The sequence below is a fragment of the Pristiophorus japonicus genome, chromosome 2 (genome assembly GCF_044704955.1).
Source record: "Pristiophorus japonicus isolate sPriJap1 chromosome 2, sPriJap1.hap1, whole genome shotgun sequence".
In the NCBI taxonomy this organism is placed as follows: Eukaryota; Metazoa; Chordata; class Chondrichthyes; family Pristiophoridae; genus Pristiophorus; species Pristiophorus japonicus.
In genome coordinates this window covers 27,896,302-27,908,336 of record NC_091978.1, presented here as the reverse complement: position 1 = coordinate 27,908,336, position 12,035 = coordinate 27,896,302, and positions in this window count along the sequence as shown.

The following is a 12,035-nucleotide window of genomic DNA, read 5'->3' as shown; positions in this document are numbered from 1 at the left end:
TGGCCAGTCATAGTTGGGAGTTTCCCAACCGTTTTCCAACTAGCCATGGATGCTGCAATCCAAATTTTTGCCTGTGGGTCCTTCATGACATAAACAAATGTCCTTGCAGACAAATACAAACCGTACCTGCAAAAGGCTCACCCAAAATTGGGCCTCGGGCCTCATCAGCATATCGCTGGCGAGCGGTGTTTTGCCAACTAGGTGTCCGCGGGGTGTGGGGGGGGGCAACTCACCCATTCCACGAGGGTGTAGTTGCGTTGGCTGCCTCCTTGACCTCAGCGGCCTTCAGGTAGGTCTTAGGGGGAGGGGAGGTAATTGGGAGGAGGGAGTTGGTTTTGGGAGAGATCAGGAGAGGAGTAAACGGAAGGGGGCGATCGGGAGAGAGCCAAGATGTGGGGACTCGGTGTCAATTTTTGTCTCTGCCTCAGGATATTTTCCTACGTCAATGATGCCATCATCATAGGCAGCCCCTCAAACGAGGATGACTTACTTCCACATGAGTTCACAGATGTTTCAATGAAGGACCCGATGTTCCAGTCCTGAACTCCAATTGAGGGGGTGGAAGATGCCTGTGCGTGGATTTTTCTAACGTGTGGTGACCGTTGCACATCAGCCACACCGCGGGCTTGACAGAGCTAGGTCTTTATCCAGTGGCAAGGGTTACCCAGGACAACTGGAGACCTGGTCGATGATGCCATATAACTGCGAGCTGCTGTTGTCTTAGACTTGCTCCTGTCTTGCACTGAACAAAACTGGAAGTGGCTCGAGAGTTTTGTGTTGGTATTAAGTTTGCATAGGTTGCTTAAGCTCTCAACTGACCTTCTAGCAGTATTATTCAGCAAAAGCGTTATTAATAATGGGACAGAATGCTAATAATACATTACTTTAACATTAGCACCAGGAGCTAAAAGTGTATCGCTATAATCAAACCGAATCGGCTTGTGACAGGACATTGCTGTATCAGATAGCGTTGATGAATCCGTGCTGAGGATTGTTTTTGGGGTGCGAGGGGAGAGGGGCGAGTTGGTGGGAGAGGGAGTGTGTCTGATAAACAGCAGCTACTGCACGAGCTTGTGGCTGTAATTGATATGCTAATTTGATGGTAAGCAGAACATAAAGAAATCAAGATGCATTCACAGTCGGAAAACACTGACTTGGGCCAATGTATGTGAGCCAGCCGCAGAGATACATCGAAATATGTGCGCCAATTTTCTTAATGAAAACATCCCCCCCAGCCTGGTTTTATTAGCAGCCTGAGAGACATGCATTGGCTGTGTAATTAAACCTTAGCAGGTGCCAGTGCCTGATAGACCTTTGTGAAATGACATGAAATAGCCTTGATGGTACCGTTGCATTACTGGCTTCTGTTGCATCATCTTGGAATGCTTCTTATTGCTAGACGTTTTAAGATGGATCGAGCCAAAGGCTCATTGTTTCCGTCTTACAGGGATTGACACCCGACTGATTTTATTAACGCCTTATAGACTGCACTATTGGGTCTGACTGCATAACAGTCACCGGGGGCTTTAGAAACATGATTGCGTGAAGCTCTTCAAGATGGTTCAATGCCGTAAATCCATAGATTATCAATCAATATTTGAACCCAATTAGTCTGGTTCAGAAAATACTGCAAATCCAAAAGCTTTCCTTCTGCTCTCAATGAAGAAACTAGGGCTAACGGAGAATGATTCAACTCATTGTTCTGCTCTCTTTAATCAAATTGCGTTTAATGACTTAGCTCATACATAAAGCCGAATAACTGAATTTGAAAAAGAATTTCTTTGAATTCATTCTTTTTTTTTCCATGTGAAATTTTTCCGGTAGCACACTCAAGGGCATCAGTGCTGACCATTGCATCATTTATTTCCAATTTTGCCACACTGTCAACATCAAGGGCACCCAGGTCATCGTTAATGTGGATTGGAGACAATGCTTCGCCCAGCCTGGCCTGAGAACTTGCCTTAATCTGAAATCTCGGACATCATGGAACTTAGCAATCAAGCTTTGAAAGCACAGGCAACTCGGACTATTTCTACTTATACCTCCAACTCATTTCTTTGCCCTGTTTGAATTTTGTTGGCCTAGATGTTTGTTCATAGCATTGTCACTTCATTGGAAGATAATTCCATTGGTGTTAGATTCTTCAGATTTTTAAAAATTTGTTCAAGGGATGTGAGCGCCGTTGGCAAGGCCAGCATTTATTGCCCATCCCTAATTGCCCTTAAGAAGATGGTGGTGAACCTCTGCAATCCGTGTGGTGAAGGCTGTTAGGGAGGGAGTTCCTGGATTTTGACCCAGCGACGATGAAGGAATGGCAATATATTTCCAAGTCAGGATGGTGTGTCATTTGGAGAGGAGCTTTTAGGTGGCGATGTTCCCATGCACCTGCTGCCCTTGTCCTTCTAGGTGGTAGAGATCATGGGTTTGGGAAATGCTGCCGAAGAAGCCTTGGTGAGTTGCTGCAGTGCATCTTGTAGATGATACACACTGCAGCCACAGTGCGCCGGTGGTGGAGAGAGAATGCTTAAGGTGGTGGATGGGGTGCCAATCAAGTGAACTGTTTTGTCCTATATGGTGTCGAGCTTCTTGAGTGTTGTTGGAGTTGCACTCATCCAGGCAAGTGGAGAGTATTCCATCACATTCCTGACTTGTGCCTTGTAGATGGTGGAAATGCTTTGGGGAGTCAGGAGGTGAGACACTCGCCACAGAATACCCAGCCTCTGATCTGCTTCTGTTGCCATATATTTATGTGGCTGGTCCAGTTAAGTTTCTGGTCAATGGTAACCTCCAGGATGTTGATGGTGGGGGATTTGGCGATAGTAATGCCATTGAATGCCAAGAAGTGGTGATTAGACTCTCACTTGTTTGAGATAGTCATTGCCTGGCACTTGTGTGACGTGAATCTGACTTGCCACTTATCAGCCCAAGCCTTATTGTCATCCAGGTCTTGTTGCATGCAGGCATGGGCTGCTCCATTATCTGAGGAGTTGCCAATGGCACTGAACACTGCAATCATCAGCAAATATCTCCACTTCTGACCTTATGATGGAGAGAAGGTCATTGATGAGGCAGCTGAAGATGGTTGGGCCTATGACACTGCCCTGAGGAACTCCTGCAGCGATGTCCTGGGGCTGAGATGATTGACTTCCAACAACCGTACCCATCTTCCTTTGTGCTAGGTATGACTCCAGCCAGTAGAGAGTTTTCCCCCTGATTCCCATTAACTTCAATTTTACTAGGGCTCCTTGATGCTACACTCGGTCAAATGCTGCCTTGATGTCAAGGGCAGTCACTCTCACCTCACCTCTGGAATTCAACTCTTTTGTCCATATTTGGATGAAGGCATAACAATGTCTGGAGTTGAATGGTCCTGGTGGAATCCAAACTGAGCACCAGTGAGCCGGTTATTGGTGAGTAAGTGCTACTTGATAGCACTTGTCAATGACACCTTCCATCACTTTGCAGATGATTGAGAGTAGACTGATGGGGCGGTAATTGGCCAGATTGGACTTGTCCTGCCTTTTGTGGACAAGTCATACCCGTGCTGTTTTCCACATTGTCGGATAGATGCCAGTGTTGTAGCTGTACTGGACCAGCTTGGCTAGAGGTGCAGCTAATTCTGGAGCACAAGTCTTCAGCACAACAGCTGGGGTGTTGTCGAAGCCCATAGCCTTTGTATCCAGTGCGCTCAGCCGTTTGTTGATATCACTTTTGATGAATGGAATTAGCGGAAGACTGGCTTGTGTGATGGTGGGGACATCAGGAGGAGGCTTATATGAATCATCCACACGGCACTTCTGGCTAATGCTGAGGATGGGGATATTCATGGAGCCTCCTCCTCCTGTTAATTGTTTAATGGTCCACCACCATTCACAACTGGATGTGACAGGGCTGCAGAGCTTTGATCTGATCCATTGATTGTGGGATCACTTAGCCCTGTCTATAGCATGCTGCTTCCGCTGTTTAGCATGCATGTAGTCCTGTGTTGCAGCTTCCCCAGGTTCATTTTTAGATATGCCTGGTGCTGCTCCTGGCATGTTCTTCTGCACTCCAGACTTGGTCCCCTGGCTTGATGGTAATGGTAGAGTGAGGGATATAGAAACATAGAAATATAGAAAATAGGTTCAGGAGCAGGCCATTTGACCCTTCGAGCCTGCACCGCCACTCAATATGATCATGGCTGAACATTCAACCTCAGTACCCCACCCCAGCCTTCTCTCCATACCTCCTGATCCCTTAAGCCGTAAGGGCTACATCTAACTCCCTTTTGAATACATTTAACGAACTGGACTCAACAACTTTCTGTGGCAGAGAATTCCACAGGCTCACAACTCTCTGGGTGAAAAAGTTTCTCCTCATCTCGGTCCTATATGACTTACCCATTATCCTTAGGCAAATGGCATGTTGGCCTTAATAGTGAGAGAATTTAAGTATAGGAGCAGGGAGGTCTTACTGCAGTTGTACAGTGCCTTGGTGAAGCCACACCTGGAATATTGTGTGCAGTTTTGGTCTCTTAATCTGAGGAAGGACATTCTTGCTATTGAGGGAGTGCAGCGAAGGTTCACCAGGTTGATTCCCGGGATGACGGGACTGACATATGAAGAAAGACTGGATCGACAAGGCGGATATTCAATGGAATTTAGAAGAATGAGAGAGGATCTCAAAGAAACATATAAAATTCTGACAGGATTGGACAGGTTAGATGCAGGAAGAATGTTCCCGATATTGGGGGGTACAGCAAGCAGAACTTACAGAATCCAGCGAACCCCGAAATCGCGAACTACCACCAACTGACCATAAAGGATTGGTAAGCATAGTCCCTGTTTGCCCTGTAGTCTAATCTCTTCAGTGTTAGGCATTGGGAGGTGGGAGGTGTATTATTCACTGTCACCCCTTTGAATGTGTGATGTACTGTTCTTTACATAAGAACATAAGAACATAAGAATTAGGAACAGGAGTAGGCCATCTAGCCCCTCGAGCCTGCTCCACCTTTCAATACGATCATGGCTGATCTGAGTATTAGAGTAATTATAAGTTTAACATTGCATTTTCTTCACTTTAATAAAACCAAAGTTCTTTTGCACCAAACCAGTTGTCTCTTGCACTTTATCACATCCCTCAAATAAATCCAGAGTCGAGAACCCAGGGAGTGGGAGCAATTCGAACCGCTCAGAAGGTCAGAGGTGAACCTGACCCCCGAGACCACCCCTTACAAAATGGTGACCGTGGCGGGACTCTGGTATCAGGGATGTGATGCAGAGAGTGCTGGTTTAGAAGAAAGAACCGAGATGGAAGAGAGGATGTCCTCCTATGTGTATAAGAAAGTGAATGTCACGAAAGGGTGGGTTCTTGGTCTATTGTGCGCTGAGCATCCGGGAGACGCTGCAGCCCAGTGAACAGCAAGCAAGGATCATAAAGAATCAGTAGAAAAGGCAATTTGGTTGGTCTGTCTACAGCGACATGTCCAATTCATAGACAAAACCGTGAATCACTACAGGCAGAATTATGGGAATGCGCAGAGACATCACAGGAAAGGGCTATGGCAGAAGAAAGGTTATGGGGAGAACTCCGTAAGCTAGAACATGGAAAGGCTCAGCTAATGGAAAGGTTTAAGAACAGTCAGGACTATTTTCAGTGTCAGGTTACCGAGGCTAAAAATAATGAAAATATTGTGTTCCGAACACAGATGAGACTGCACACAGAGAGGTTAAAGTAACAGTGATGACCTTAGTCTTTATTAAGACACTCTAGAATGAAGAACAGGCCTTAGGGGCCGGCTTATATACAGTGCTCCCAAGGAATGCTGGGATCCCTTGGGACTACAGGGGATGCGCTCCCTGATGGCGGAACATGGGAGTGCATGCTTTAAAGATACACAACATCACTCCCCGCTAAAGTCAAAGTGAAAACTATTTACAAGGTGAGGCGGTCGGGAGCCTTTCTTTCCCTGGTGAACCGCCTCGGTACAAATGTCTGTTCTGGTGTATTGGCTGTGCCCTCGCTGGGCTGGCGTGTTGTTGGCCCTGCAGGGCTGCTGGGTGAGCCTGGCCTTGCTGGACTGTTGGGCGTGATGGGTTCGATTTCCTGGTCCGGAGTGGTGTCGTTGATCCTTTGGGTGTATGTTGTGGGCTCGAAAAAGGTGGTGCCTGCTGTGGGTTGTTCAGGGCAGTCCGTGAACTGCAGCCTCGTTTGGTCCAGGTGCTTTCTGCAAATTTGTCCATTGTCTAGTTTGACTACGAACACCCTACTCCCTTCTTGAGCTATCACCGTGCCCGTGATCCACTTGGGACCATGTCCATAGTTTAGCACATACACAGTGTCATTCAGATCAATATCCCGTGACACAGTGGTGCGACCATCATTTACATTTTGTTGCTGCCGCCTGCTCATGCATGTTGGGGTGAACCAGCGAGAGTCTGGTTTTCAGTGTCCTTTTCATGAGTAGCTGAGCTGGGGGCACCCCTGTGAGTGAATGGGGTCTTGAACGGTAGCTGAGCAGTACTCGGGACAGGCGGGTTTGGAGTGAGCCTTCTGTGACTCGTTTAAGGCTCTGTTTGATTGTTTGTACTGCCTGCTCTGCCTGCCCATTGGAGGCTGGTTTAAACTGGGCCGAGGTGATATGTTTGATCCCATTGCGGGTCATGAATTCTTTAAATTCGGCAGTGGTGAAACATGGCCCGTTGTCACTGACCAGTATGTCAGGCAGGCCGTGGGTGGCAAACATGGCCCTCGGGCTTTCAATGGTGACAGTGGCAGTGCTTCCCAACATTATTCACATTCAATCCATTTTGAAAAAGCATCCACCACCACCAGGAACATTTTATCGAGAAACGGGACCGCATAGTGGACATGGATCCTCAACCATGGTCTGGAGGGCCAGGACCACAAACTTAGTGGTGCCTCTCTGGGCACGTTGCTCAACTGAGCACACACGCTGCATTGCCGTACAAGGACTCTAAGTCAGAGTCGATACCGGGCCACAACACGTGGGATCTGGCTATCGCTTTCATCATTACGATACCCGGGTGTGTGCTGTGGAGATCCGAGATGAACGTTTCCCTGTCCTTTTTGGGTAGCACTACGCGGTTACCCTACAACAGACAGTCTGCCTGAATGGACAGCTCGTCCTTTTGCCGCTGGAACGGCTTGATTAGCTCTTGCATGTCAACAGGGATGCTGGCCCAGCTCCCATGCAGTACACAGTTTTTTACGAGGGATAGCAGGGGAACCTGGCTGGTCTAAGTCCTAATCTGGCGGGCTGTGACAGGTGATTTATCATTTTCAAATGCTTCCATGACCATCAACAAGTCTGCGGGCTGCGTCAGCATCAACAAGTTTTCAGGTTGCGCCATTTCCACCCCCGTGGTGGGCAATGGTAGCCGACTGAGAACATCCGCACAGTTCTCGGTGCCTGGCCTCTGGCGAATGGTATAGTTATACGCTGATAGCGCGAGTGCCCACCTTTGTATGCAGGCTGAGACATTAGTATTTATCCCCTTGTTTTCAGCGAACAGGGATATGAGGGGCTTGTGATGGGTTTCCAGTTTAAATTTGATGCCAAACAGGTACTGATGCATTTTCTTTACCCCGAACACACACACTAATGCCTCTTTCTCAATCATGTTGTAGGCCCTCTCAGCTTTAGACAAGCTCCTGGAGGCATAGGCGACAGGTTGCAACTTCCCCGCAACATTAGCTTGTTGTAATACACACCGACTCCGTACGACGATGCATCACATGCTAGCTCAAGTCTTTTACACTGGTTATACAATAAAAGCAGCTTGTTTGAGCATAAAATGTTTCTGGATTTCTCAAAAGCAATTCCTTGTTTTTTTTCCCCATACCCAATTGTCACCTTTACGCAACAACACATGTAGGGGCTCTTAAGAGGATGCTGAACCCCGGTAGGAAGTTACCAAAATAGTTGAGGAGTCCCAGGGATGACCGCAGCTCCGTGACATTCTGTGGCCTGGGCGCATTCCTGATAGCCTTTGTCTTGGCGTCTGTGGGCCGATTGTCATCCGCTGCGATCTTTCTCCCCATAAACTCCACTTCTTTTGCCATGAAGACACATTTCGACCTCTTCAGCCGCAGCCCTATGCAATCCAGTCGCTGGAGGACCTCCTCCAGGTTTTGTCGATGCTTGGCGGTGTCCCGATCCTTGACCAATAGGCCATCCTGAAAAACCACCGTGCGTGGTACCGACTTGAGTAGGCTCTCCATGTTTCTCTGGAAGATCACTGCAGCCGACCGAATTCCAAACGGGCATCTGTTGTAGATGAATAATCCCTTGTGCGCGTTGATGCAGGTGAGGCCCTTTGAAGACTCCTCCAGCTCCTCCGTCATGTAGGCCGAAGTCAGGTCGAGCTTGGTGAACATAGAAACATAGAAAATAGGTGCAGGAGTAGGCCATTCGGCCCTTCGAGCCTGCACCGCCATTCAATGAGTTCATGGCTGAACATGCAATTTCAGTACCCCATTCCTGCTTTCTCGCCATACCCCTTGATCCCCCTAGTAGTAAGGACTACATCTAACTCCTTTTTGAATATATTTAGTGAATTGGCGTCAACAACTTTCTGTGGTAGAGAATTCCACAGGTTCACCACTCTCTGGGTGAAAAAGATTCTCCTCATCTCAGTCCTAAATGGCTTACCCCTTATCCTTAGACTGACCCCTGGTTCTGGACTTCCCCAACATTGGGAACATTCTTCCTGCATCTAACCTGTCTAAACCCATCAGAATTTTAAATGTTTCGATGAGATCCCCTCTCATTCTTCTGAACTCCAGTGAATACAAGCCCAGTTGATCCAGTCTATCTTGGTATGTCAGTCCCGCCATCCCGGGAATCAGTCTGGTGAACCTTCGCTGCACTCCCTCAATACCAAGAATGTCCTTCCTCAAGTTAGGAGACCAAAACTGTACACAATACTCCAGGTGTGGCCTCACCAAGGCCCTGTATAACTGTAGTAACACTTTCCTGCCCCTGAACTCAAATTCCCTTGCTATGAAGGCCAACATGCCATTTGCCTTCTTAACCGCCTGCTGTACCTTTTCCTAATCTGTCACCATTCAGATAATAGTCTGTCTCTCTGTTTTTACCACCAAAGTGGATAACCTCACATTTATCCACATTATACTTCATCTGCCATGCATTTGCCCACTCACCAAACCTATCCAAGTCACTCTGCAGCCTCATAGCATCCTCCTTGCAGCTCACACTGCCACCCAACTTAGTGTCATCCGCAAATTTGGAGATACTACATTTAATCCCCTTGTCTAAATCATTAATGAACGTCTTGCCTCCTGCCAGCGTCGCAAATAGGTCGTCTGCCTTAGGTAGCGGGTATTGGCCCTGTAGCGAGAAACGATGAATAGTTACAATATAATCGCCGAAAATCCTGACTGTGCCATCACTTTTGAGTACTGCAACAATCGGGCTGGCCCACTCGCTGAATTCCACTGGGGAGATGATGCCCTTGCGTTGCAGCCTGTCCAGCTCGATTTCCACTCTCTCCCTCAACATGTGAGGTACCACTCGCGCCTTGTGGTGAATGGGTTGTGCCTCTGGGACCAAGTGGATCTGTACCTTCGTCCCGGAAAAGTTTCCAATGCCTGGCTCAAAAAGGGAAGAAAATTTATTGAGAACCTGAGTACATGAGGCCTCATCGACATGTGATAGCGCTCGGATGTCATCCCAGTTTCAGCGGATTTTGCCCAGCAAGCTCCTTCCAAGCAGTGTGGGGCCATCGCCCGGGACAATCCAGAATGGCAGTTCGTGCACCATACCCTCATAGGTGGCCTTGACCATGGCGCTGCCCAGGACAGTGATGAGCTCTTTGGTGTACGTTCTCGGATTCATGTGGATGGGGCTCAGGCCTGGGCTTAATGCCTTGTTGCACCACAGTCTCTCAAACATCTTTTTACTCATGATGGATTGGCTAGTGCCAGTGTCCAGTTCCATGGCTATGGGTAAGCCATTCAATTTTACATTTAGCATTATAAGTGGACATTTCGTCGAAAATATGTGCACCCCGTGTATTTCAGCATCTGCCTCCTCTCTCTGAGGCTCGAAATTGCTTTGATGACCATGGCCCGATCTTCCTCTGCCACCTGGTGGTTAGCACATTTTGCAGAGCTTGCAGCTCATCTGCAAGCTCGTTGGAGGTACCCCATTATTCCACAGCTCTTGCAAACATAACCTTTATAGCGGCATGAATAGGCTGAATGGAAGCCTCCACAACGGCAGTAATGTGTGAATTGCCTTGCATTCATCCTTTGTTGGGGACTCTGAGTCATCTGGGTCACCTGAGGACTGCTAGCAGTTGCAGACTCATGGTTTCTGCCCTGTACATTTCTGCTCGCAAACACAGTTCCAGTTAATTTATGAACATTGCTAGCACGTGTGTGCTGAGAGATTTGTTTGGTGTTATCACTGGTGGACATCGCAATGGCTTTACTGAGGGTCGGTGTCTCTACAGTCAAAAGTTTTTGTAGGATGGTCTCGTGGCCAATGTCCAGGACAAAAAAGTCTCTGAGCATCTGCTCCAGGTAGCCATCAAACTCACATTGTCTTGCAAGTCGCCTTAGCTCGGCGATGTAGATTGCCACTTCCTGACCTTCAGATCGCTGGCAAATGTAGAACTGATACCTCGCCATCAGCACGCTCTCCCTTGGGTTAAGATGCTCCAAAACCAGTGTACACAGCTCCTCATACGACTTATCTGTGGGCTTCACTGGAGCCAGAAGATTCTTCATGAGGCTGTAGGTCAGTGCCCGCAGACTGTGAGGAGGACCGCTCTCCTTTTTGCAGCACTTCCTTCTCCATTCAGCTCGTTGGCTACAAAGTACTGGTCCAGCCATTCGACATAGGCTTCCCAGTCCTCACCCTCCGAGAACTTCTCCAGGATGCCCACAGTTTGCTGCATCTTTGCATTGGATTCGTATACTCGTTGCCAGTTATTGTGTTCCTAACTCAGATGAGACTGCACACAGGGAGGTTAAAGTAACAGTGACCTCAGTCTTTATTAAGACACTCCAGAGTGAGGAACAGGCCTTAGGGGCCGGCTTATATACAGTGCTCTCAAGGGATTCTGGGATCCCTTGGGACTTCAGGGGATGCGCTCCCTGGTGGCGGAACATGGGAGTGCATGCTTTACAGATACACAACAGTAAAGATACTGCAGGAGAAAAGCACTGGCCTCACCCTTCAAGTAAAAGAGCTGGAATAGAAATTAAGAGACGTACAGGCAGCATATAAAATAGCTAGCACTAATGGGTTTGAGTCAGGAGACCACGGCCCCTGCCAGCAACAAATCAAAAGTTTAACCCTTGCTCTATCCATGGCAAAAAGCATGGTATGCATAATAAACCCGGTTACGGCCCAGTTAAACCTGGAAGAGAAGGAGGAAACTGCTCAACCACCACCTGTGGCGCCGGTGACAACACCGGTTCAGCAGCATGAGGGGCGAACGGGTTGTGGGCGGACAGGGATAGCAGACCACCACCACCTGTGGTGCCGGGTTTCAGCTCGGTTTGGCAGCAGGGAGAGGGGGGCGAGCCAAAGCAGGAACATAAGAACATAAGAATTAGGAACAGGAGTAGGCCATCTAGCCCCTCGAGCCTGCTCCGCCACTCAACAAGATCATGGCTGATCTGGTCGTGGACTCAGCTCCACTTACCCGCCCGCTCCCCCTAACCCTTAATTCCCTTATAGGTTAAAAAGCTATCTATCTGTGATTTGAATACATTCAATGAGCTAGCCACAACTGCTTCCTTGGGCAGAGAATTCCACAGATTCACAACCCTCTGGGAGAAGAAATTCCTTCTCAACTCGGTTTTAAATTGGCTCCCCCGTATTTTGAGGCTGTGCTCCCTAGTTCTAGTCTCCCCGACCAGTGGAAACAACCTCTCTGCCTTTATCTTGTCGATCCTTTTCATTATTTTAAATGTTTCTAAAAGATCGCCCCTCATCCTTCTGAACTCCAACAAGTAAAGACCCAGTCTACTCAATCTATCATCATAAGGTAACCCTCTCA